The sequence below is a fragment of the Schistocerca nitens genome, chromosome 5 (genome assembly GCF_023898315.1).
Source record: "Schistocerca nitens isolate TAMUIC-IGC-003100 chromosome 5, iqSchNite1.1, whole genome shotgun sequence".
Classification (NCBI taxonomy): Eukaryota; Metazoa; Arthropoda; class Insecta; order Orthoptera; family Acrididae; genus Schistocerca; species Schistocerca nitens.
The window spans coordinates 602,703,738-602,729,364 of record NC_064618.1 but is presented as its reverse complement, the minus strand read 5'-3'; the positions used below and the strand labels follow the sequence as shown (position 1 = coordinate 602,729,364).

General features: G+C 47.2%; 1 protein-coding gene across 1 annotated transcript in view; it reads left to right on the top strand.

Moving 5' to 3' along the window:
* Positions 1-25,627, top strand: part of LOC126260083 (PC-esterase domain-containing protein 1A-like) — a 282,597-nt gene that overhangs the window by 22,308 nt on the left and 234,662 nt on the right. The gene's annotated exons all lie outside the window — the stretch shown is intronic.

The window sequence follows — 25,627 nt, the reverse complement described above, 5'->3', positions numbered from 1 at the left end:
TCCACAGGATTCACCAGCAGTTTTCCTGACCTGTCCAAAAAACTTGTCATTTCCTTCTTACCTCTGTTTCGAAGAGTGCTAATTACACTCCAGAATGGTTTTCCAGCAGCTTGACCCAAAGTCTCCAACCTGTTTCCAAAGTCTTCCCAAGATTTCTTCTTGGATGCTGCAATTATCTGTTTGGCTTTGTTTCTTTCTTCAACATAACTTTCTCTGTCTACCTGAGTTCTATTATGTAGCCATTTTTGATACGCCTTCTTTTTCCTTTTACAGGCTGCCTTGACTGTGTCATTCCACCAAGCTGTTTGCTTCATCCTACCTTTACACACTACTGTTCCAAGACATTCTTTAGCCACTTCTAGTACTGTGTCCCTGTACCTTGTCCATTCCTTTTCCAATGACTGTAATTGACTACATTCAACTAACTGGTACCTTTCTGAGATCATTGTTATGTACTTGTGCCTGATTTTCTCATCCTGACCTCCTGCACTTTCGGCCTCATAATCCCTATTTCACTGCAGATTAAATAATGATCAGTGTCATCAAAGAATCCCCTGAATACACGTGTGTCCCTCACAGCCTTCCTGAATTCCTGATCTGTTATTATATAGTCAATGACAGATCTGGTTCCCCTGCCTTCCCAAGTATACCGGTGAATGGAGTTTGTGATTACTAAGCCCATACTGGCACAGAAATCAAAGAGTTGTTTCCCGTTCCTGTTGGCGTCCATATCCTCTCCAAATTTACCCATAACCTTTTCATACCCTTCTGTTCGATTTCCAATCCTGGCATTAAAATCACCCATGAGCAGAACACTGTCCTTGTCCTTTACTCTAACAACTACATCACTGAGTGCCTCATAAAAACTATCCATCTTATCTTGATCTGTCCCTTCACAGTGCGAATATGCTGACACAATCCTAATTTTCTTGCCAGACACTGTCAAATGTATCCACTTCAGTCGTTCGTTTACATACCTTATTCCTCCTTCTTGGAGATTTTAATGCTCATCATCCCTTGTGGGGCAGTGCATTTCCATCTAGATGAGGTCTTCTCTTAGATCAGTTTATTACAGACCACGACTTGTGCCTTCTTAATGATGGCTCCCCTACTCATTTCAGTGCCGGTCATGGTACCTTTTCTGCCATTGATCTTTCTCTTTCTTCTCCCTCTCTCCTCTCTTCATTACACGGGTCGCCACACAATGACCTTTGTGAAGTGACCATTTCCCGTTGATTCTCTCTCTCCCTTCCTGCTCCCCGATGGACATGTTACCTCGTTGGTCTTTCCAATGTGCCGATTGGCCTCTATACACTGCACAGGTCGTGTTTTCTCCCTCTTTGTCGGGTTGCATTGATGACGTCCTACGTGACATTCTGACGCGATTGTTCGCGCTGCTAGCCTTGCTGTCCCGCGCTCATCTGGACCATTTCGTCGCCGGCAAGTCCTGTGGTGGAGCACGGCCATTGCCATTGCCATCCGTGATCGCCGTCGAGCTTTGCAACACCTTAAGAGGCACCCATCCGTTGCCAGCCTTATTACCTTTAAACGCCTTCGTGCGAAAGCCCGTTATTTAATCAAACAGAGCAAACGGATATGTTGGGAACGATTTGTTTCTTCCCTTGGTTCTACTGTCCCTATGTCACGGGTATGGGCCACACTTCGCTCTCTCCAAGGTTGCCATCGGCAGTCCACCCTCCCAGGCCTTCACCTCCCAGATGGCCTTTGTACGGACCCGTTAGTTCTTGCGGAACATCTTGCGACCCATTTTGCAATGGCATCAGCATCAGCCTCCTATCCGGCTGCTTTCCTTTGCCGGAAACAGCGGGCCGAAGCTTCCACCTTATGTTTTACCCCTTGTCAGTCAGAATCTTACAATGAACCTTTTACTGAATGGGAATTTCTTCCCGCACTTTCTTCTTCTCATGACACAGCCTCTGGCCCAGACTCCATTCATAACCAACTGCTTCAACATCTCAGTGCTCCACAACGGCAACATCTTCTCCGGGTGTTTAACCGTAACTGACTGCAGGGTGACTTCCTTTCTCAGTGGAGGGATAGCATCGTGGTTCCTGTCCTTAAGCCTGGTAAGAACCCCCTATTTGTTGACAGCTATCGGCCAATTAGTCTGACAAATGTTGTTTGCAAGTTACTTGAACGGATGGTAGCCCGTCGGCTCAATTGGGTCCTCGAATCTCGGGATCTATTGTCCCCTTAGCAGTGTGGCTTCTGAGAGGGACGGTCTCCAATCGATCATTTACTTCGCTTAGAATCTGCAGTTCGGCAGGCTTTTTCCCAGTGCCGCCATTTGGTTGCAGTATTTTTTGACCTATGCAAGGCCTATGACATGGCCTGGCGCCATCATATCTTATTTACCCTTCATCAGTGGGGTCTTCGGGGCCCACTCCCGATTTTTATCCTCCAGTTCCTGTTTCATCGGTCACTCAGGGTTCGGGTTGGTACTGTTTTTAGTTCTCCATAGACCCAGGAGACTGGCATCCCACAGGGTTCTGTCTTGAGTGTACTTCTTTTCCTCATTGCTGTCGGTCCTTTGGTCGCCCCTGCCCTGTATGTGGATTATTTCTGCGTTTGGGTTAGTTCCTCTTCGATGGCCTCTGCAGAACGGCAGCTCCAGGGAGCTATACGGCGTGCCTCTGCATGGACCCTCTCACATGGGTTTCAATTCTCTCCTTTAAAATCGCGGGTGGTCCATTTCTGTCGCCGTACTACAATCCACCCTGATCCAGAGCTCTATCGCGATGCACAACGATTGCCTGTGGTCCTACAGTTTCATTTCTTAGGTCTTCTTTTCGACAACAAGCTCACTTGGCTGCCCCATATCAGACTTCTGAAGGTAGGGTGTTTCCGTAAACTCAATGTCCTTCGCTTCCTTGCCCACTCCTCTTGGGGTGCGGACCACTCCCTCCTTCTCTGTCTTATGCACTCGCTGTCCGTTCCTCTCCCACTCATCCTTCCTATTCTCTCCTGTTCCAAGACCGCTGAATTTTATGAGAGTTTTGGGATGCTGTTGTTTTTTACACTGATGGCTCTAAATCTGCTGATCATGTGGGATATGCCTTCACGTCCTCTGTTGGAACGGAAAATCATCTGCTGCCACCTAATGTGGCGTGTTTACTGCGGAAATGATGGCAATTTCCCAGGCCCTTACCTTTATTAAACAGTCCCAACACAACCATGTTTTGTTATGTACGGACTCAATGAGTGGCCTTCTGGCTATTGACCGGTGTTTTTCGCGCCATCCCTTGGTCTCTGCCATCCATGACCATCTCGCTGATATTCACCGTGCTGCTTGTTCTGCTGACTTCCTTTGGGTCCCTGGCCATGTGGGTATCCCGGGTAATGCGCTCGCTGATCGTTTGGCTGGCGGAGCAGTCACTTACCCCCCGTTTTCTGTAACCCCTCCTGCAGCGGATTTACGGCTTCACATCAAATCCCACTTTGCACAGTCATGGGCCAACTCTTGGGAGGCTACTTCCCTGTCTAATAAACTTCGTGCGATTAAGGTGACACCAGGCCCGTGGCGTTCTTCCTTTCGCCTCTCCCGAAAGGACTCGACCACACTGTGTCATCTCCGCGTTGGCCATACCATGCTGACCCATGGTTTTCTTTTGCGTGATGACCCACCCCAACTTCGTGGTTGTGGTGCCTTCCAGTCAGCAGCCCACATTTTGGTTGAATGCCCCCTTCTTTTGGCTCTGCGTGCTAAGTACAGGCTCCCCCGCACTTTACCTTTGATGTTGGCTGACGATTCCCGGATGGTCGACCTGATTCTCGGTTTCCTCCAGGAAAGTGGTTTATATTCTCAGTTTTAAAGTTTTTAATCTCTTTCTGGTGTTGGGGCAGGGCGGTGAGTGTTGGGGTATCTCCCACTGTAAGCCGTGTTTGGAGATTACCGACTCCCCTCCCTGACCGCAATCCTCTTTTCTCCCCTTTTACTCTGTTTTTATCATTTTTTAGGATTGTTTAGTCTCCTTTTCCCATACGCACTTCTACATTCTAGCGGTTGCACCTTTTAAGTTACAGGTGGTCTTGCCTCTGCTGCTTCTGAGGTGGGATATTTCCTGCCTCTATCATAGCGTTGGGTTCTCTCTCTTGCTGACTTATCTCATTTTGTTTTTACCATTGACAACATGACTGCCCTTTTACATTTTTTAGCCTTTTCCCTTTTATCGTTCTGACTTTTCTGGCATATCACACTATCGGAATGGACCACATTTGAAACAAGGGACTGATGACCTTGCTGTTTGGTCCCTTCAACCTCAGCCAACCAACCAACCAATCAACCGGTGAACTACCACTGTCATACCGGCGCGGCATCCTACTCAGTAGGTATGCGTGTTGGTTTTCTTCCAAGCCAGGCCACCCAGCCTTTGACCCTTTTTTTATGACATTCTTGACCGCCAATACGAGATGTACGTTTCATCTCTGCGGCTTCCCGGCGTGTGCTTTCGTCACCTACTACAGCAGCTGCAGTTCACACTTCCTGCCACTTTCCGAATGGGTGAGAGCCCTTCTCCACCTTGGCTTCAGGCACAGGTTTGTGCTCATTTGTCCTCGGCTCGCTCCCGAAGGATTCGACTCACGAGCTGACCTATCGCTGCAAATTTCTTGAACTTCGCTCACAACTTGCCGATAGCATATTTTTGTACACTGATGGTCTGAAGTCCACCCACAGTGTTGGCCGTGCTTTTATCGTTGGAGATAAATACTGGCTTCTCGACCAGTTCACAATTTTTACCGCAGGGCATTTTGCCCTCTATCAGGCTGTTCACTACATCCGGAGGCACCAGCTCACTCGCTGTGTGATATGATCTGACTCCCTCAGTGCCCTTCAGACTCTGGATGATCCAGATCCAGTTGACCCCATTGTTCGACGGATCGAGGACTACCTCCATTTGTTCCCAGATGGGGGAACCCAAGTGATGTTCATGTGGGTTTCTGGCCATGGTGGTGTGCCTGGTAATGACACTGCTGGTGCTGCAGCCAAGGCCGCAGTCCATCTCGGTCGGCCCGTCTCTTACTCTTATTCCCTCGCAAGATATTCATACTTTTCTATATTGGCATATCACGTCACATTGGCATCACCATTGGTGCTCCCTCCATGGGAACAAACTCAGAGAAGTCAAATCTCTCCCAACAGCCTGGTCAACTTCCTCCCGGCCGTCTCGCTGTGAGGAAGTAATGTTAGCTCGGTTGTGAATAGGGCACTGCTGATTTAGTCACTGCCACTTGTTGAGTGGCTACCCTGCACCCAGCTGCCCTTTCTGTAGCCAGCCATTAACAGTCAGACATTTCCTGATCCTCTGCAAATATTTTAGCCACTTATGTCTCAGGTTTTTTTTAAAAAAACAGTAATACGACAAAAGAGATTTGATTTCTACCTGGTGACTCCGGTGTCTTGTCGCCGTCTTTTAGATACTCTTCTGTAACTTCTTGACGTTTTAGATTTGTTTTTTCTTCCTTTCTGTATTGGACCTCGAAACGGTTTTTTACCCTCACAGTCCCAGCATTCTATGGTTCTGTACTGGGCGCTTATTACCTTAGTTGTTTTGCGCCCTAAACCTGCCCCCCCACCCCACCCCCCACCCAAAAAAGAGAGAGAACTGTCTACTATATATATCTATATATATATCTTCCTCCAGATGGTGCAGTACCCCTAAATGTATTGGCTGCACTGATTGACCATCTCCCTAAACCTTTTCTGCTTTTGGGAGATTTGAACACTCATAACCTCTTGTGGGGTGGCATCATGCTTACTGGCTGAGGCAGAGATGTCGAAAATTTACTTGGCCTCTGCCTCTTAAATACAGGTGACCCCACACATTTCAGTATGGTACATGGCACGTATTCGGCCATTGATCTCTTGGTTTGCAGCCCTGGATTTCTCCCATCTATCCACTGGAGAGCCCACGATCCACGATGACTTGTGTGGTAGTGACCACTTTCCCATCTTCTTGTCACTCCACCAGCACTATTCCCTTGGACATCTACCAAGATGGACTTTAAACAAGGCAGACTGGGACGCTTTCACCTCTGCTGTCACTGTTGAATCTCCCCCACATGGTACCATTCATGTAGTCGTTGAGCAGGTCACTAGAATGATCCCTTGTTCTTTAGGGTGTCCCCGGTGAAAGTCAGTACCTTCGTGGTCGCTAGAAATCGCAGAGGCCATTAAAGAGCATCAGCGAGCTCTACAGCGACATAAGCGGCACACTTTCCTAGAGCACCTAACAGCTTTGAAATGGTTCCGTGCCCGTGTTCGCCAGCTTATAAAAAGACGGAAACAGGAGTGTTGGGAGAGGTACGTCTCGACCATTGGGTGCCATAAGTCACCTTCCCATGTCTAGACGAAGATCAGACGTGTTTGTGCTTACCAGACCCTGACAGGTGTTGCTGGCATTAACATCAATGGTGTGTTACCTACTGATGCAAATGCAATTGCTGAGCACTATGCTTGAGCCTCCACGTCAGAGAATTATCCCCCAGCATTTCGTACAGTGGATGGAAAGGAAAGCCCTCTTGCTCTCTCAGCATCACAGTGACCCCTATAATGCTCCATTTACAGAGTGGGAGCTCCTCAGCGTCGTTGCACATTGCCCCGACAGCTCCTGAGCCAGATCGGATCCACAGTCAGATGATCAAGCATCTCTCATCTGACTACAAGCAACATCTTGTCATCTTCAACCAGATCTGATGCGATGGCGTCTTTCCAATGGAATGGCGGGAGAGCACCACATTCAAGTGCTCAAACCCGGTAAAAACGCGCTTGATGCAGATATCTATCGGCCCATCAGCCTCACGAACGTTCTTCATAAGTTGTTAGAACGTATGGTAAGTCAGCGGTTGTGTTGGGTCCTGCAGTCACGTGACCTACTGGCTCCATGCCAGGGCAGTTTCCACCAGGGTCGTTCTACCATTGATATTCTAGTTTCCCTTGAGCCTGCCGTCTGAACAGCCTTTTCCAGACACCAACACCTGGTTGCCGTCTTTTTTGATGTACGAAAAGCTTAAGACACAACCCGGAAACATCTCATCCTTGCCACATTATGAGTGGGGTCTCCGGGGCCCGCTCCTGATTTTTATCCAAAATTTCCTGTCGCTCCATAATTTCCATGTCCAAGTTGATGATTCCCATAGTTCCCCCTCATATCCAGGAGAAATGGGGTCCTGCAGGACTCTGTATTGAGTGTATTTCTATTTTTAGTGGTCATTAACTGTCTAGCAGCAGCTGTCGGGCTGTCAGTCTCACCTTCTCTGTATGCAGATGACTTCTGCATTTTGTACTGCTCGTCCAGTACTGATGTTGCTGAGTGGCACCTACAGGGAGCCATCCACAAGGTGCAGACATGGGCTCTAGCCCATGGCTTCCAGTTTTCAGCCACGAAGTCGTGTGTCATGCATTTCTGTCAGCATCGTACCGTTCATCCGGAACCAGAACTTTACCTTAATGACGATCCACTCTTGGTAGTGGAGACATGTCGATTCTTAGAACTGGTTTTCGACACCCGATTGATGTGGCTTCCTCATCTTCATCAGCTGAAGCAGAAGTGCTAGCAGCACTTCAATGCCCTCCGCTGCCTGAGCAATGCCAACTGGGGTGCAGATCGCTCTACACTGCTGCAGCTCTACAGAGCAGTTGTTCAATCCTGCCTTGACTATGGAAGTCTGGTTTATGGTTCGGCGGTGCTCTCAGCGTTGCATTTACTCGACCCAGTACACCACTGTGGCGTTAGACTGGCAACAGGAGCTTTTAGGACGAGTCCGGTGACCAGCGTCCTCATGGAGGCCAGTGTCCCTCCATTGAAGGTTAGCCATGCACAATTGCTAGCCAGTTACGTTGCACACATTCGTAGTTCGCCTGAGCATCCAAATTACCATCTCCTTTTTCCATCCACGGCAGTTCATCTCCCGCATCGGAGGCCCAGGTCTGGGCTTATGATTGTGGTTTGTGTCCGATCTTTTCTGTCTGTAATGGAGTCCTTGTCTTTACCACCTATACTCGAGGTCCATTCACTTACACCTCCTGGTGTACACGTAGGCCGAAGCTTCTCCTGGACCTTTCACATGGTCCTAAGGACTCAGTTAACCCCACGGCTCTCCGCTGTCACTGCCTCGTTATTCTTGACATGTACCGGGACCATGAAGTGGTTTACCCTGATGGCTCGATGGCTGATGGTCATGTTGGTTTTGTGTACGTTCATGGAGGACATATTGAACAGCCCTCCTTGCCAGATGGCTGCAGTGTTTTCACTGAACAGCTGGTGGGCATTTCTCGTGCTCTTGAGCGCATCCGCTCAAGCCCTGGCAAGTCAGTTCCTCCTCTGTACTGACCCCTTGAGCAGCCTACAAGCTATCGACCAGTGCTACCCCCGCAATCCTTTGTTAGCGACCATCCCGGAATCCGTCTATGCCCTGGAATGGTCCAGTCGTTCCGTGGTGTTTGTCGGAATCCCAGGAAATGAACTTGCCATCAGGCTGGCCAAACAGGCTACACGAATACCTCTTCTGGAGATCGGCATCCCTGTAACTGACCTGTGGTCATTATTACACCACAAGGTTTTTCAGCTTTGGGAGACGGAATGGCATAATCTCAGTACGCACAGCAAACTGTGTGTCCTTAAGGAGACGACGAATGTGTGGAAGACCTCCATGTGGGCCTTGCGCAGGGACTCTGTGGTTCTCTGCCGGCTCTGCATATACGTGGCTAACGCATGGCTACATCCTCCATTGCGAGGTCCCACCTCAGTGTCACTGTGGCTCACATATGACTGTTGTCGACATCTTGCTGGACTGCCCACTTTTAGCCGCTCTGTGGTGGACTTTTAACTTTCCCATCACCCTACCTTCGGTGTTGGGCAGCAGTGCCTCAACAGCAGATTTAGTTTTATGTTTTATTCGTGAGGGAGTTTTTTATCGTACCACCTAAGGATGGACATTTAGCCTTCTCTCTGAGGTCGCCACCCTCCCTCCATTTTAACTCTGTCACACTGTCTTTACTTTTGTTTGTCTTGGTGGTCGTCTTTCCCCACATGTGTTCATCTTGCACTGTCTTTTTGGGGTGGACATTTAAATGTGTTGCAGAGTGGCTGGCTCATCCTTTTTTGTTATTGTGATCAGCCAGCCCAGACCATCTGCTGTATGGTTAAAATACGTTCTTCTACTTTTCCTTGTGGTGCATGTTTTCCCCATTTATTGTTCTTTCCATTTGTTTTCATTTTAGGTGTGGTGTTGGGTGTTTTTGTACCTTGAGCCTTGCTTGTCAGGAAAAAGGGGCTGATGACCTTGTAGTTTGGTCCCTTTATACCCCCAACCAACCAACCAACAACTTCCTTCGTACTTCACTGCTGGCACAACAGATGATGACAGGTAATGTTTTCCCGGCAGTTACCAAACTCAAAGCCCTGTCAGATTGCCACAGGATATAGTCTGATTTATCACTCCAAAACACTCATTTCCTGTCATCCACTGTCCACTCTTTACACTACCCCAAGTCTCACTTCGCATTGACTTCAGAAATCTGTGGCTTATGAGGAGCTGCTCGACCATTGTACCCCATTTTTTGTAACTCCATGCGCACAGTTATTGTGCTAGCTGGACTACTGGTAGCACTTTGGAACTCTTGAGTGATTCCTTTTGCTAAATTTATGAGATTATTTATACCCACCCTCCAAGGTGCTCTACAGTCCCTGTCCATCATTGCACGAAGTCTGCCTGGTGTTGGTTTGGCTATGATTGTTCCTTTGCTTTTCCACTTTACAATCTCATAACCGGCAGTCAATTTGAGCAGCTTTAGAAGGGCTTAAATGTTCCTAACACTTTTGTTAATCAGGTGATACCCAGACTGATTCTGCTTTTACTGCTTCTCTACTGACAACACAATACTCCCCAACTCCTTTTATACTCTCAGGTCTGCCTCTTGTCACCTCTAGTGGTCAGTTCTACATTATGAAGAGAGAGGGAGAGAGAGAGAGAGAGAGAGAGAGAGAGAGAGAGAGAGAGAGAGTGTGTGTGTGTGTGTGTGTGTGTGTGTGTGTGTGTGTGTGTGTGGATACTTTCAATAAGATTGTGTGTGCTTGAAGGTTTCATAGTAGATGATTTTGTAGAGGCAAATGAGAATGGAGTAGGAGATAGTGAGTGCAATTTTAACCATTGAAGTTTTTTGTTTATTTAAGTTTTAACATTTTTACCACATTTGACTTGGTTATTTTCACATTGTTAATAATTCATCCATTGAGTATTCAGAACTCATATGTGGTATCAGGTATTTCTGACTACTGCTTCACAGTATATTTCTTACCTCATGAAATTTATTGTAAATAACCCACTGTAGTTAAAAAGGAACTTTGATGTATGTAATTTCAATACCAGAAGAAATGACATTCATTACTTCACATTAAGGTTGTCTCCAGCACAGAAATGTTTAACAGTGCTGCAACCATAACTTTTGATCACTTTACCTGTGATATAAAACAGGACAGCTGGCAGAGTAAAACTTGAAAACAAACTGAAAAAGTTTCTCCTTGACTACTCCCATTATTCTCTACATTTATTTCTATTATTGTAATTTGTAAAAAATGGGAGACAGAAATGACTAAATCACATACGTATATTTTTTTAAAAAAAGAAAGAAAAAAAAAAACAAATGGTCAGCATGTAATCATATTTAAAAATTAATTTGTTATTTAAATGTATGCAAATAAGCTTTGGAACTGAAACCAATTGTGTAAAATACTAACATAGAAAATAACTTAGAAATTAATTGTGAAGCAGACAAAATTTTTCCATGATGTATTTTAAGAAGAGTGGGATTCTATCAAGAGGTCTCTCCATTCTGCAAGAACTGGAAAGAACATTTGAGTCAGTCAGCCGACTTCACTATTTTCACAGTGAATTGTTACTGCTCTTTATGTTACAAGAAGCTGCCATCACAAAAAATGTTAGAGAACTGCCTTAGGATTAACTCATAAGACAGTTCCCTAACATTTTTTATGATAGCAGCTTGATCTCGCATATAAAGCTAGCTGTAGCTAAAAACTCAAACTTACGGCAGTGGAATTATTGCATGTTGCAACATAACCGAGTCAGTTAAAAGATGATTGGTGTGATTTAAATATCATAGATGTAAATAACTTCAGTAAATGCTACACTGTTTGTTTTAACATTTAACTTGCCCATTTTGCCTACGCACATTGAGATAGTGTCCATTGGCCCCAAAATTCAGTCTTGCATGTAAAATACCATGAGGGGCTTTAAATAACAAAGTTGTGGATACTGTTCTCACTTGTAGAGGTGAAGCTAAACATAAAATACGTGTATAAGCTTTTCATGTAGTAATAGACTCTTCACCATACAGATGCGTTAAACTGCTCGGATAGTCACCCAGTGTGAAGCATATCTTGTTTCATTTACATTGAGGGAAGGGACAATATAGGATAAAAGTAATGTTTAGCTGCTTCTGTTGCAATCTGTCACTAATGACACAATGCAAATTTAAGAGCAGGGGTAGGTACAAACACTGTTGGCTGCAGCTTCATTTTTGAAAAGATAATGGCATAACAAATGTTCCATTTGTTACGCTGGAAACTTTATTTTATTATTGTGAAATGCCTGTGATCCCACAGAGGATATGGTACACGTCACTGACAGAAGAGGGGGAAATAAAATTATCATGGATTAATTGCTCTTACAATTCAGTGATTTATAAATGCTTTCAAAATTTTTCTACCAGGTAAATCCAAAATTTCTTCATTTAAGACCTCCATCATAATACGTTTCACCTTTTTAACTTAACACCATTTTGGAGGCATTGGCTCTTTGCTCGTGTGTGACTAAAAAATGTGACGTGCATGAGTTGTTGCTTACTGCGACCCACTTCATAAAGGGTCTCTTACTCTTACACAAATGAAGAAGTTGCTCTGGATGATCCTCCATTTTATGGATTTTAATGCAAACCACATATTTTGGTTCTCCAGTGATACAAATTCCCACTATTTGTGTGTTCTAACAAGGGAACCTCCACATCGCACCCCCCTCAGATTTAGTTACAAGTTGGCACAGTGGATAGGCCTTGAAAAACTGAACACAGATCAATTGAGAAAACAGGAAGAAGTTGTGTGGAACTATGAAAAAATAAGCAAAATATACAAACTGAGTAGTCCATGGGCAACATAGGCACATCAAGGACTATGTGAGCACAGGAGCGCCGTGGTCTTGTGGTTAGCGTGAGCAGCTGCGGAACGAGAGGTCATTGGTTCAAGTCTTCCCTCGAGTGAAAAGTTCAATTTTTTATTTTCAGACAATTATCAGAGTTCAGGCACTCACACATAATCAACTTCGCTCTCCAAAATTCCAGGGCATGTTCAGATTTGCTTGGACATATCCAGGATTTGACGGTCTACATACGGAAAAATTTGAAAACGTTAAAAACATATGTTTTGACAGAGCACAGAGAAAACTGTGCAACTGTGAAACTGTTGCATTAATTTGCTGCAGTTTATGTGACACACTCTTCACACTCTTATGTTTTCATCACTTTTTTGGAAGTGATTATCACATCCACAAGAAAACCTAAATCGGGCAAGGTAGAAGAATCTTTTTACCTATTCGCCAAGTGTCACCTGTGTCGTACAGAATATATCAGACGTGTTTTCCTGTGGAGGAATCAGTTGACCTATGACCTTGCGATCAAATGTTTTCAGTTCCCATCGGAGAGGCACGTCCGTTCGTCTACTAATCGCACTGTTTTGCGGTGCGGTTGCAACACACACACACACACACACACACACACACACACACACACACACACACACACACTAAATTATTACAATGAACAGAGATGTCAATGAACGAACGGACAGATCATAACTTTGCAAAAATAAAGTAAGTAAAATTTTCGCTCGAGTGAAGACTTGAACCAAGGACGTCTCGTTCCGCAGCCGCTCACGCTAACCACGGGACCATGGCGCTCCCATGCTCAAATTATCCTTTATGTTGCCTACGTTGCCCATGGACTACTCAGTTTGTATATTTTGCTTATTTTTTCATAGTTCCACACAACTTCTTCCTGTTTTCTCGATTGATCTGTGTTCAGTTTATCAAGGCCTATCCACTGTGCAAAATTATAACTAAACCTGAGGGGGGTGCGATGGGGAGGTTCCGTTGTAAGAAAACTCCCTCTGAGGTGGTTGACGGTAAAAATTGAACGAGGTCGACCAATATTGACTTCTTCCTGGCCAATGTTGGTATTAGCTAGCAGACATGTTTAGATCCACAAAAGCAGAAGTGATTTGACCACCGAGATATTATGTTTAACTGCTTTTGAAGTAATTTCATTTATTGAAATGCACTGTAGCTTAAATTGGTAGTAACTGGAATGCATCAGAAATAAGTCAACAAATTTATGTTTTCTATCAATTCAGCTTGTGAAGAGTCTTTCTAGAATGTTTGTGTATAGTGTCAACTTATTGAGTCTGTTTATCAGATGAAGGTCCTTGAAAATTTATATTTTTCCTGTATGCTTGCCGTAGCAGACATTTCTGAGTAACAAATGGATGCTTATTGCTCCATCCTATTCTTCAATTATTTACGTAATTTGCTGGGGCCAGATGCTGGTTTGTTTTGTACTGCAAACAGGATAGAACAAGTGTTCGCAACCTCATTGATAATGGATATTTGAGGAGGAGCGCACAGACTCAGCTGTGGCTTGGAATTGATGATGTCCATTTCAAAGGACCCTGTCCTGCATCCACCATAAGTGATGTAGGGAAATCATATAGAACCTAAATACAGATAGACAGTTCATAATTTGTGTTGATTCACAAGAATGTGATGGTTTCGCCAGTAAAATACTGTGTTTGCATTTGTTGGTGTCCCTATTTAGGTTTTCCATTGCTTCCCTATACACTTAACAAATTTGTTTTATGTTGATGAGAACTGCATGGTACATTGATTGATTTGATTGATTGATTTTAACAGGAGAGCTAAAACAGCTTAGGTCTAACCCGCCACTGCCTGCACCGAAACTAGGTTTATTGTGCAGTATCGCTCCCTGTATATCTAGTAAAGCCGACCAGTGCCCTTAAATAGTGCAAGGAGTCCCTCTACCAGTTTTTTGTTAGACACAATTTCTTCAAGTCTAGTTGTCCTGAAGATTCTGTATCTTTTACTCTCCAATGCCATGCATGCGAAGATTAGGAGTGATGCAGTTTCTTCACCCTCATCATAGATCCAACATTTAGGGTCCTCTTCCATTACACCCATTGGGTGTAGGTGTTTTTTGTAGTTCCCATGGCCTGTCATCAGTCCAGTCATTAGTTTGATCTCTTTCCTGTTCAATCCTAGGATTACAGAGCTTCTTTTAAAACATGGCTTGGGCATCATTACCTTTCCATGTTTTTGTTTAAGGGCCTTGGTCCAATATCCTACATGCTGTTTCCTAAGCCAGTTCTGTAGTTCTAATTTGATGATAGCCTTGGTGATTGTCAAGACAGGTTCCGGTCCAATAAATGGAGTTGTTGCCCCCATCCAAGCCAATCTATCGGCTTGTTCATTGCCACAGATCCCTGAGTGGCCAGGGACCCACACTAGGTATACCCTATTGCTTCCCCCTACCTCCACCAGAGCCCTGTGGCAATCTGCAACAATCTTAGATCTTGTTGCAGGAGCTGTCAATGATTTCAGGGCTGCCTGGCTGTCTGAATAGATGTAGATGCTATGGTCATTGTAGCACCTACTCATATTCTCCTCCACACATGCCCTGATTGCAGCAATTTCGGCTTGGAATACAGAGGCCAGTTTCCCTAGAGAGATGCTGCTCTCCAGTCTTGGCTGAACCCCGTACAACCCTGCCCCAATGCCTTGATCTGTTTTCGACCCATCAGTGAACCAAACGATGTCCCCAGTACAGTGTCGAACTGCTCTCTACTTCCAATTATTATGTTGTAAGGCTTGTCGAAGCAGTTTGGAGTTATTATATAGTCGGCGGGCATTTCCCCAGCCATATCTATATTTACCTCACTCACTATGTTAATGTGTGATTCTGGATATCCGAGTGAGACCCAGTTTTGGCCAGTTTTAAGTCTGAATGCCCCCACTGCTGCCTCCATCTTAACCCCTCCCCCTGCGGGTCCGGGGTAAGAATAGGCCCGAGGTATTCCTGCCTGTCGTAAGAGGCGACTAAAAGGAGTTTCAACCATTTCGGCCTTCCATGTGATGGTCCCCCTTGGGGTTTGACCTCCATTTTTCAAAATTCTACAGAAGTACGAGCCTTTTGGGGAAGGACGCCTTACGTGGTGTATCACTGGTCCTCCGTGCACTAAGACCTTGGCACTCAGCATTGTAACGGCGTTGTAACCATACCCACTATTCCTCAAATTGGGCCTAAACGCCTGATGGGTTGTACAAGTTACGCCCATAGTGCGTCCCCATCTGCACCTACGATCATGATGGACTTTCCATGGCACCCGAAATCCAGCACGGTAGCCAGCCCGTTGTGGTGGGGTCGTCATGTACCCTCTAGGTTGTAGCCTCCTGACAACACAGGGATCGTACTGCCGATACCTGAGCTGCACCCTCCCCACGTCGGCCAAGGAGTAGATGCCCGTCTCCTTGGGGCATCAGGACTCCCGGCAACGGTCGTCCTGCCAGGTGGCCCTTGCTGAGGCTGGGTGGCGCCCGTGGGGAGAGCCCCTGGTCGGAGTGGGTGGCATCGGGGCGGATGTTTCGCAGATGAAACGTCAACATGTATCAGGTCGCTCTGCGTCAGAGTCTTTTAAAAAGAAAGGTACTGTCTCTGGTTCTGGTTCTCCTGCCCTTTCCCCCTTGGCCACTCCCTGGGAGGAAGGACAGGCCCGCCGGCTTTGGGCGAAGTACTTCCCCCGCTATTTGGTCTGTTATCGGAGCGATGGGGGTACGTCGCCACCTCCAAGCCCATGTTCTTTGTTCAGCACATCGAGGACATCTTCGGGGAAATTGAGGCTCTCAGTAAAATGCGTTCGGGGTCCGTTCTTATAAAGACCACCTCCGCCACACAGTCGGCGGCGCTCCAGGCGTGCGACCGACTAGGGGACATCCCAGTGTCCATTGTCCCGCATCTGGCACTGAATAGGACGCAGGGGGTTATTTTTCATCGGGACCTCCTGCTGCAATCTGATGAGGAGCTCAGGGCCAACCTGGAGCGCCAAGGCGTGCATTTCGTCCGGCGAGTCCAGCGCGGCCCCAAAGACCGTCGCATTGACACCGGGGCCTTTATCCTCGCCTTCGAGGGGGACGTTCTCCCGGAGAAGGTAAAGGTGATGTGCTACCGGTGGGACCTGCGACCTTACATGTCCCGCCTCCTATGCGCTGCTTTCGGTGTTTGCGCTTTGGGCACATGTCGTCACGGTGTGAGGCTGAGCCCCTTTGTGTCGATTGTGGACGTCCTCTTCGTGAGGAACATACATGCACCCCACCACCTCGGACTGTTAATTGTCCTGGCATCCACTCGCCTAGATCTTTAGACTGCCCCGCGTATCAGAAGGAGAAGAAGATTCAAGAACTCAAAACTTTGGATCGTCTCTCTTATTCTGAGACCAGGAAGAAGTATGACCGCCTCCATCCCGTGACGTTGACAACTTAGTTTGCCTCAGTCGTGTCCACTCCTTCCACAGTATCCTCACCCCTATCCTGTCCCCCCTCCACCCTCTCCCCCCATCCGGGTTCTATGCCTCTGCCTCCCAAATCCCTCCCTTCCAAATCCTCCTCCCCCGTGGCCCCCACCCCCTCTGCCCCTGCGGCCACCCCCCCTCTCCTCAGGCGTCCATCGGGGAAACGTTCCGGACCCCGGCTTCCGAGGTCCGGCGTTCCAAAACGGACCCCGCGCGTGAGGACCTTCTTCGGGTCCAGCCCACCATCCCTGTGCCTCCTCAGACTTCCAAGAAGGCCTCCAAGAAGAAGTCTCTATCCCCCTCTCCACCCCGGCGCATTTCGTCTGACGCTCCATCCGTGAGTCGCTGCTCCCGGCCGTCCTCAGTTTCGCCGGGACGCTCTGCTGCCAGGCGCTCAGCTGGCCTCTCGTCGGCAAATGATGCTGCCCCTCCTACGCAACCCGGGACAGCGGCCGCAGCTGGCGCCGACTCGATGGAACAAGATCCGCCTCCCACCGGTTGTAACGTTGTTCCCTCGAAACCTGGCCCTCCGCAGCCGTCGAGGTGACCAGCTCTTCCCCCCGTCTCGTTCCCCCCCTTTTTTCTGACTAGCGATGGCCTTGTTACATTGGAACATAAGAGGTATTCGATCTAATCGGGAGGAATTACAACTGCTCCTCAGCCTGCACTGTCCGCTCGTCCTTGGTCTCCAGGAAACCAAGTTGCGCCCAACTGACCGTATTGCCTTTACCCACTATACCTCGGAGCGGTATGACCTCACCCCTGTGGACGGTATTCCAGCTCATGGTGGGGTCATGTTGCTCGTTCGGGACGATGTCTATTACCATCCCATCCCATTGACCACCCCACTCCAAGCAATAGCTGTCCGTATTACTCTTTCTGCCTTTACTTTTTCCGTTTGTACCGTCTCCAGTCCATCGTCATCTGCAGTTAGTTGGGCTGACATGATGCACCTGATTGTTCAGCTTCCTCCGCCATTTTTATTGTTTGGCGACTTCAATGCCCATCATCCCCTTTGGGGCTCTCCTGCATCCTGTCAAAGAGGCTCCCTCTTGGCGGATGTCTTCAACCATCTCAATCTTGTCTGCCTCAATACTGGCACCCCGACTTTCCTCTCGGACTCTACTCATACCTACTCCCACTTGAACCTCTTGATCTGTTATACCACTCTTGCCCGTCGGTTCGAGTGATATGTCCTTTCTGACACCTATTGGAGCGACCACTTCCCCTGTGTCGTTCGTCTCCTGCACCACACTCCATCCCCACGTCCTTCGAGCTGGAACATACTGAAAGCTGACTGGGGACTTTACTCCTCCCTGGCGACCTTTCCGGACCACGATTTTCTCAGTTGTGACAGTCAGGTCGAATATCTCACGGCTGTTATCATCAATGCTGCCGAACGTTCCATTCCTCATACTACCTCTTCTTCACATCGTGTTTCCGTCCCCTGGTGGAATGAGGCTTGTAGAGACGCTATCCGTGCTCGACGACGTGCTTTACGCACCTTTCGCCGCCATCCTACGTTGGCGAATTGTATTGGATACAAACGACTCCGAGCGCAATGCCGTAGAGTCATCAAAGACAGCAAAAAAGCTTGTTGGGCCTCTTTCACCAGCTCCTTTAACAGTTTTATTCCCTCTTCTGTCGTTTGGGGTGGCCTGCGCCGGCTGTCGGGCATTAAGGCCCACTCCTCGGTACCTGGCCTGACCTCAGGTAATGAGGTCCTTGTTGATCCTGTGGCTGTCTCCAACGCCTTTGGCCGCTTTTTCGCGGAGGTTTCAAGCTCCGCCCATTACCACCCTGCCTTCCTTCCCAGGAAAGAGGCAGAAGAGGCTCAGCGACCTTCCTTCCACTCGCTGAATCTGGAAACTTATAATGCCCCCTTTACTATGCGGGAACTCGAACGTGCGCTTGCACTGTCCCGGTCCTCTGCTCCGGGGCCAGATGCCATTCACGTTCAGATGCTGGCACACCTTTCTCCGGCAGGCAAAAGCTTCCTTCTTCGTACCTACAATCGCGTCTGGACCGAAGGTCAGGTCCCCATGCGTTGGTCTGACGCCGTCGTTGTTCCTATACCCAAACCTGGGAAGGATAGACACCTTCCTTCTAGTTACCGCCCCATTTCTCTTATAAGCTGTGTCTGTAAGGTGATGGAGCGCATGGTTAACGCTCGGTTAGTCTGGATTCTTGAATCTCGATGGCTACTTACCAATGTTAAATGCGGCTTTCGTCGCCGCCGCTCCGCTGTTGACCACCTTGTGACCTTGTCGACATTCATCATGAACAACTTTTTGCGAAAGCGCCAAACGGTAGCCGTGTTCTTCGATTTGGAGAAGGCTTATGATACCTGTTGGAGAGGAGGTATCCTCCTCACTATGCACAGGTGGGGTCTACGCGGTCGCCTGTCCCTTTTTATTGATTCCTTTTTAACAGATCGAAAGTTTAGGGTACGTGTGGGTTCTGTATTGTCCGACGTCTTCCTCCAGGAGAACGGAGTGCCTCAGGGCTCCGTCTTGAGCGTAGCCCTTTTTGCCATCGCGATCAATCCAATTATGGATTGCATTCCCCCTAATGTCTCAGGCTCTCTCTTTGTCGATGACTTCGCGATCTACTGCAGTGCCCAGAGAACATGCCTCCTGGAGCGCTGCCTTCAGCGTTGTCTAGACAGCCTATACTCATGGAGCGTGGCAAATGGCTTCCAGTTCTCTGAAGAGAAGACGGTTTGTATCAACTTTTGGCGATATAAAGCGTTCCTTCCGCCATCCTTACATCTCGGTCCCGTTGTTCTCCCATTCGTGGAAACAACTAAGTTTCTAGGGCTCACATTGGACAGGAAACTTTGTTGCTCTCCGCACGTCTCTTATTTGGCGGCCCGTTGTACACGTTCCCTTAATGTCCTCAGAGTTCTTAGTGGTTCATCTTGGGGAGCGGATCGCACTGTCCAGCTTCGCTTGTATTGGTCCATAGTCCGATCGAAGCTGGATTATGGGAGCTTCGTCTACTCATCTACTCATCTGCTCGGCCATCCCTCTTACGCCGTCTCAACTCCATCCACCATCGGGGGTTACGTCTTGCGACCGGAGCCTTCTACACTAGTCCCGTCGAGAGTCTTTATGCTGAAGCTGCCGAATTACCATTGACCTACTGGCGCAACGTACTGCTGTGTCGGTATGCCTGCCGGCTGTTGTCAATGCCCGACCACCCCTCTTATCAGTCCTTCTTCGCCGATTCTCTCGACCGTCAGTACGGGTTGTATGTGTCTGCCCTGCTGCCCCGTGGAGTCCGCTTCCGTCGCCTGCTTCGACAATTGGATTTTGCCCTCCCTACCACCTTCAGAGAGGGTGAGAGCCCGACACCACCTTGGCTCCAGGCTCCGGTTCATATTTATCTCGACCTCAGCTCGCTCCCGAAGGAGGGTACTCCGGTTGCAGTGTATTGCTCACGGTTTGTCGAACTTCGTGCGCGACTTGCCAGTCACACCTTTATTTACACCGATGGCTCCAAAACTGACGATGGTGTCGGCTGTGCCTTTGTCGTCGGGGCCGTCACCTTTAAATACCGGCTCCTCGACCAATGTTCCAGCTTTATGGCCGAGCTTTTTGCTCTCCATCAGGCAGTTCAGTATGCCCGCCGCCACCGCCATTCATCGTATGTACTCTGCTCTGATTCACTCAGTGCTCTTCAGAGCCTTGGTGCTCCCTATCCGGTCCATCCCTTGGTGCAACGGATCCAGCAGTCCCTCCATTCTTTCGCTGATGATGGCTCTCCTGTCAGCTTTTCTGTGGGTTCCCGGACATGTAGGAGTGCCTGGGAATGAGGCTGCTGATGCTGCAGCCAAGGCTGCAGTCCTCCTGCCTCGGCCAGCCTTCCATTGTGTCCCCTCACCTGACGTTAGTGGGGTTGTTTGTAAGAGGCTTGAGTCGTTGTGGTGGGATACTTGGTCATCCCTTCAAGGAAACAAGCTCCGGGCATGCAAACCGTTCCCAACTGCTTGGACAACCTCCTCCCGACCATCTTGGCGAGAAGAGGTCCTTCTGACCAGGTTGCGGATTGGGCATTGCCGGTTTAGCCACCGCTGCCTGCTCTCTGGTGACCCAGCCCCTTGTGGTCAAGCATTAACAGTGCGCCATGTTTTATTGTCGTGTCCCCGCTTTAGTCAATTTCGTGTTGTCCTGTCCCTGCCATCTACTTTACCGGATATTTTAGCTGATGATGCTCGAGCAGCTGCTCGTGTTCTTCGTTTTATAACTTTGACTGGCTTGTCCAAAGACATCTAACTCTTTTACTTATTTTATCTGCATCTTTGTAAGGACTTTCTGGTGTCCCCCCCCCTCCCCCTTGAGTTTTACTAGATTCTATGTGCTCTAACAATTGTGACTGACGCACTTAAACCCCCCCTCTCCCCCCCCCCAAAAAAAAAAAAAAAAAAAAAAAAAAAAAAAAAAAAAAAAAAAAAAAAAGAGAGAGAGAGAGAGAGAGAGAGAGAGAGAGAGAGAGAGAAGCAACAACAACCTTCACTGCCCTCCAAACATTGGGAATGATTCCTACTGCTAAGCTAACCCTAAATGGTCTGCATAGGATTCTTATAAGCTTTCCTCCTGCCTGTTACAGGAGAGCTGGAAAAATTCCATCTGGGCCAGGTGACTTGAATGGCTGGAATGTTCCCACCGCCCACTGGATTTGGTTGAAATTCACACACTCCTTGGATGATTCCCAGTCCTCTCTTTGAGTGTCTGAGAACCGTTGTCTCTCTGGGGTCACATACTGGTCTGTGTTATCCAGCAGAGCATATTGAGGAAAGTGAGTTTTGAGGAGCAATTCCAGTGTCTTGTGTGCTGTCTTTGTATATTCCCCATCCTCCTTCCTCAACATACATCCTGGATTAGTTGGTACTATAGTGAGAATCTTGTGAAGTCTGGCTTGTGCAGCTGTGCCTTCCACTTCCTCACAGAATGCCTTCCAGGATGCCTCCTTTGCTTGTCTTATTGCAAGATTGTAACTGACAAGGGCCTCACGATATTTAGCCCATTGTCCTTTACGTCTCGCAATATTAAACAGTCTCCATACCTGTTTTCTTTGCGTTTCCAATTTGTTATTCCACCAAGGAATACTCCTATTTGTGCACTTCCTGGTGATTGTGCAGTTGTCCTGATATGAGGTCACTATGGCAGAGGTAACAACCTCTGCTTCTTCCTCAAATTCTATTGGCTTCCTTATCATGGTTTTAATTTCCGATAAGCCCTAGTCAAGGTCCCTCCTATATGTCTCCCAGTCTGTTTTCCTGGGATTTCTATAAGTCAAGGTCTGTCTGATTCCCATTTCAACCTTGAATTTTATGTACATGTGGTCCGATGAGGATGGCTCCAACACCACATGCCATTGTTTGACATAGCTACCCATCGTCATGGAACCAAATGTTATGTCAATTACTTCTTTACTTCTCCTGTTCCTGAATGTAGGTTCATTGCCCCTATTCAGGACCTCTAAGTTGTTAGCTAAGAGGAATTCAAGAAGCTACTCACCTCTACTGTTGGTGTCCTTGCTGCCTCACACTAGGTTGTGGGCATTGGTGTCGCACCCCACCAGAAGTTGGTCACCTTGCCGATGGTAAGTCTCTACCAGTCTCCTCACCTCCAAGGGAGGGGGAGAACTGTCTTCGTAAGGAAGGTATGATGAGGCCAAGACAATTTCCCTCATGATACCTTCCTCACATTGCTGCATTGTGATGGTCACTAAGTGCCTGGAGCAGAAATCCATCATTGGCATGAAAGAAATGCTGTTTCTAACATAGATGCATGTTCTGGAGTTTCTTAGATTCCTAGCATAGATCAGCTTACCTCCAGTGCCTCTGAGGCCCGATACACCTCCTTTGTATAAATAGGGTTCTTGTATCAGGGCCATGTCCACTTCCTGTCTCCCCAGGAAGTGGCTCAGGGCAGCAAAGGCCCCTTTACGGTGCTGCAGATTAATCTGCAGCACCTCCAGGCTCCGTCTTACTGCCATCTTTGAGGTCTTTGAGAACCCTGACGGTGACCTGCGAGAACCCTAAAAACAGTTTCAGGTCCTGCTCCCGCATCGCCTTCAGGGACTTCTCACCATCCTCCACCACCAGCGTTCGTTCTTCCAGAGCAACCTTCTGGTTAATCACTGTCAAGTCTTCTGTCGGGACTTTTGGGTTCTGGGCCCCTATTTTCTCGAACAGAGTCTTGGGAGAGACTTCCTTAAGGATCTTGGGTACCCATAATGATATCTTTGTGGTCTTAAGAAGCTCCGCTGCCATCTTGACCAGCAGCTTCGCATCTTCCCATGGGGACATCACGGGCACCTTGTCCTTGAGCCATTCTACTGTGTGCACCCCCTCACAGACAAAAATGAGTGCACCACGATCTAGATTGACCCTCCTGAAGTTGGGACCCGGGCCAGCGTCCCCCTCAATCTTTTCAAAGAGGGCCATCTGTACTAGTTCCTCCTGCAGCGAGGTAATGGCCACCAGTGGATAACCTTCTTGGATAACTGCCATCCTGAAAACCGAGACTGCAGTACTATAGGTCTGTTTCCCTATTTCTTGTCTCGGTTTTTTCTGGACTCGCTTATCCAGGGAGGAGGGAGTCTTTGATTCCTCCCTTATCCTGTTACTACCTGTGTTTGACATTGTGGGGTTTTGCTTGTCCCCTTCAGCCTGAGACAGTTTTTTCCTGGGAGCCTTGGGCTCTAGTCCCTTTACTTCCCTCCACTTGTGTTTGGGAAGCCATTCTTTTCCTTCCTTTTTCCTCTGTTCCCTGAGTAGCTTCCTCCTTTGGGCCCCAGACAAGCCTTTGATCTTAATCTGGTCTAGCTTCTCGGTTACAGTTCCCACTTCTGGCTCAGGTCTAGACCCTGATTCAGTAGTGGAAGTGCCTTCCATTGGTTCAGTCCCCGATGTTTGGGTATCTGAGGTCTCAATTTGCCCCTCAGTTTCTTTTTCTTTTTCTGTAGTCGTGTCCATGTTGGCCCCCCAAGATTTGGGGATCTAGAAGGTCCACACCACGAATACCCCACGTGGTGTAAGGCTAATTACTCAGGGAGGTTTCCCGGTGTCCCTGAGGCTCCGTTTGTGACACATCTTCCCATGTGCTGTGCACCCTTCAGCACGGATTGCAATACACTTTGGGTTGGGTCAGGGAATAGGGTAAGACTAGGAGTGGGTAGGGAAGATGGGACGTTGTCGGACACTCTTAGTCTGATACATCGGCTGAGGCCTTTCCGGCAGTAGGTCCTCTACCTTTGGCATAGCCCTCAGCTTCCCACGGATACGCAAGCCTCTCCACCCGCACGGACAGTGCTTCGTCAAGGTGGTGTCTCCCAGAGAGGTGCATGGTACATAGTTTGTAACAGATTGTGAACATAAGTCAGTGGATTTTTATTTGTTCTCCTTATCTGTTACTGTTATGAAAAGTGTCTAAAGTTGTAATATTTTTGCAACACACCATTGGCACCATGGGGCATAGTGCCTCACAGTTTGGGAACTGGATAATGTCAGATTTTTTAGATGAAAATGTTGACTGACTTTTCTGTTCTCATTCACTAGTGTCATATGGTGTCATTTTCTGGGGTAACTCATTACTTAAGAGGAAAATGTTGGTTGCACGGAAGCATGTAAGAAGGACAATATGCTGTGTTCATTTCAGAATCTGTTGGAAAGCTCATTAAAGAACTGTGCATTCTGACAGCAGTATCAAAGTACATTTACTCACAAGGAAGTTCCCTGTCAATAGTCAGTCACATTTCAGAAACAACAGTAATATTCATAATAAGAGAAATGACTCTTACCAACATTCACTCTGCATTAGTGTGGCACAGAAAGAAATAAGGTATTCAACTGTAAAAAGTGTTAATCAGTTATCTAGCAATGTAAGAAATTTAATGTATATAAATAAAAATGTATATTTTTTTTACTCAAAATCTCAGAAAGTACTTCACAGATTGCCTTGAAATTGTGATACAACATTGTATTCAAAGATGTTTGTCTTTTTTTGTATACCTATTAGAATGCCATGTTTGAAAAATATATATGTAAGGGTGTGTAGGGAAGGTTGTGCTGTGAAATAATTGTTAAGAAACAAGTACAGTAGGTTGTGCCCTTTCTGAATTATTTAGCATTGGCAATCCAGTCATTGGGTGTGCAAATTCAAGCACTTGCCCATGCTAAAATGTGGTAATGCTCAGACATCTGTGGGTCCAAGAAGCACCACTTTTGAAATGCTCGTTACCAGTTAAAATATGCCTTGCAGATGTTAAGTAATTCGTAAATGGCACATCATGTTGCATTTTTTTTTCTTTAACAATTATTTCTGAATGAAGGCAAATCATTGGTACCAAAGGCCCGAAGAAGTTCATGACTGACTACACTAATAAACTTTCAGACACACATATATTCTTTCAAACGGCAATGCATTTATGGACTATTGGCCTAAGATTCGTATACTACTGCACAATCTGTATCATCTAAAACATTGTAATACTGCTCATTCACAGATTAAAACTATGCGAAATACTCTCGTTGAAGCTACTGTCCTCACAGATCCAGCAGCTCGAGAGGTGTCTCTCATGCCCTGTATACCAGTGATCCCAACCGATTTACCCTTTCTTTTAAGCAACTTCAGTTTCCAATCGAGGTTTGATCTGCGATAACAATAAAAAATACAAAGTTCAGAGAGAGGGGAAAGAGGACAGAAAAAGGGGCGGGGGAGGAAATGGATATAGAGGGAAGAGGTGATGAATTGAGTGGGGCGGGGGGAGGAGGGAGGAGGTGGACAGAGTGAAGGGAGGGAAGGAGCGAGGATTTACATTCAATACCCACACGTTTCTAGCAACTGCAAAGCACCACCCAGTTTCAGTCATTCCATTATCTGCTGCTATGGTGCCAGCGTACAGGCTAACGTTGTGAAATTAAATGCTTTAGAAACTTGTGCTTTTTTCTTTTC